This window comes from Sardina pilchardus, chromosome 10 (assembly GCF_963854185.1).
Source record: "Sardina pilchardus chromosome 10, fSarPil1.1, whole genome shotgun sequence".
Taxonomy (NCBI): Eukaryota; Metazoa; Chordata; class Actinopteri; order Clupeiformes; family Clupeidae; genus Sardina; species Sardina pilchardus.
In genome coordinates, this window is record NC_085003.1 from 22,325,145 (window position 1) to 22,327,644 (window position 2,500).

The 2,500-nt window shown below is 45.5% G+C and overlaps 1 protein-coding gene across 1 annotated transcript in view; it reads right to left on the bottom strand.

Moving 5' to 3' along the window:
* The window catches only part of eps8l2 (EPS8 signaling adaptor L2), a 45,533-nt gene that overhangs the window by 35,620 nt on the left and 7,413 nt on the right, over positions 1-2,500 (bottom strand). The gene's annotated exons all lie outside the window — the stretch shown is intronic.

Sequence of the window (2,500 nt, forward strand, 5' to 3'; positions counted from 1 at the left end):
ACACACACACACACACACACACAGTAATACACAACCCCTTTCTCAAGGTGTCCCTGCTTCTCTTGACCTTTGATGGAGATGAGAAATATCCTGGTTCCTCAATCCTCCCCATAAAAACAACACAGCACTCCTCTGTGCCCAGCTAGATCGGCTGATCTTTTATATACGTGTTTGATTACACTGCAATTAGGCCATTTAGGGCGAAAGGGCGCACGTCTCCTCCTCAGCTATGCTGCCAGTCCTGTTTACAGTCGGGGTGAGGTCTGTTGGCATGGCAACGGCAAACTGTTTGGGGGAATCGACAGACTGAATCACTCAGAATCATCAGATCTAATGGCAGCCGTTCAATGGCAGCAAAGATCAAAGAACACTAATGGCTTTAATCCTCTTTTGTTCCAGGGTGTCTACCATGAATGTCTGCCTGGGACAGTCTGCGTAAAAACACTGTGTGCGCTCACAGAGTGCACTTGTTAACCCAAAAGACAAACACAGAGACAAAAGATGCAATGGCCATTTGGTACCATTGAAAGAACATGCTGTGCTCACACACCCCCGACACAAATATGACCACGGGAATCTTCAGACAAGCATCAGCGACATAACTCCTGCATCCCTCATGTTTCTCTCCTGTCTAATAGACAACATCAACAACACAACTCCTGCAGCCCTTGTGTTTCTCTCCTGTCTAATAGACAACATCAACAACACAACTCCTGCAGCCCTTGTGTTTCTCTCCTGTCTAATAGACAACATCAATGACACAACTTCTGCAGCCCTTGTGTTTCTCTCCTGTCTAATAGACAACATCAATGACACAACTTCTGCAGCCCTTGTGTTTCTCTCCTGTCTAATAGACAACATCAATGACACAACTCCTGCAGCCCTTGTGTTTCTCTCCTGTCTAATAGACAACATCAATGACACAACTCCTGCAGCCCTTGTGTTTCTCTCCTGTCTAATAGACAACATCAATGACACAACTTCTGCAGCCCTTGTGTTTCTCTCCTGTATAATAGACAACATCAACAACACAACTCCTGCATCACTCATGTTTCTCTCCTGTCTAAAGGACAACATCAACAACACAACTGCATCACTCATGTTTCTCTCCTGTCTAATAGACAACATCAACAACACAACTCCTGCATCACTCATGTTTCTCTCCTGTCTAAAGGACAACATCAACAACACAACTGCATCACTCATGTTTCTCTCCTGTCTAATAGACAACATCAACAACACAACTCCTGCATCACTCATACAGTATTTATCTCCTGTCTAATAGACAACAACATCAACAACACAACTCCTGCATCACTCATACAGTATTTATCTCCTGTCTAATAGACAACAACATCAACAACACAACTCCTGCATCACTCATACAGTATTTCTCTCCTGTCTAATAGACAACAACATCAACAACACAACTCCTGCATCACTCATATTTCTCTCCTGTGGTGATCAATAGGCCACAAGAAGACATGCTGCATGCTGCACTTTAGTTAGCTGGCAGTTGATTGATGATCATACGCCTAAAGCTTCTTAAACTAAAATCTAAATCCAAACTAATCAATTTCTTAACGGCACCATGCTGCACACTATGTTAGCCAAAGCAGTTCCTGTTCTATTAGCCCCAGCAGGGCTAAAGGTTCCCTCTGGCTGGTGGTAGATCTGCCAGTCAAGGATTTGCTAGATTTGCTAGATGCTTTACACAAGATTAACTGAGGAAGCAAGCGTATGATTGGGCGTTTGCAATTAAATTGATATGAAACCACAACATTAACTTCACTTCTTCCAGGGAAGTAGGTGGGGCTCTGACATAATGAGTGAGAACTGACCAATGGCATTGGGGTTCTGACATAATGAGTGAGAACTGACCAATGGCATTGGGGTTCTGACATAATGAATGATGTCCAGGGTGGAGACTCTCTCTGTCATGTTTTCTTCATGAGTTGTGGTCATGTCATAGAGGACTCTGTGTGTGTGTGTGTGTGTGTGTGTGTGTGTGTGTGTGTGTGTGTGTGTGTGTGTGTGTGTGTGTGTGTGTGTGTGTGTGTGTGTGTGTGTGTGTGTGTGTGTGTGTGTGTGTAGGTGTGTGTGTGTGTGTGTGTGTGTGTGTGTGTGTGTGTGTGTGTGTGTGTGTATTATTAAACACTGCTAAGGAGCAGCAGCCATGCGTCTCAGGTGTGACCATTCTTCTGTTCTGGACGCAGGCGTGCTGTATGTGTGTGTGTGTGTGTGTGTGTGTGTGTTATTAAATGACTAATTTCCTAGGTGTGGCCCATTGTTATACTGGGGGTGGGGGCACCGTGTATATTATTAACTGCCTATCAGCAGGTGGAGTCCTGTGTCACCAGTGAATGCTCCACTGCTGTTGTGTAATGAGGGGTGTGTGTGTGTGTGTGTGTGTGTGTGTGTGTGTGTGTGTGTGCGTGCGTGCGTGCGTGCGTGCGTGCGTGCGTGCGTGCGTGCGTGCGTGCGTGCGTGCGTGCGTGCG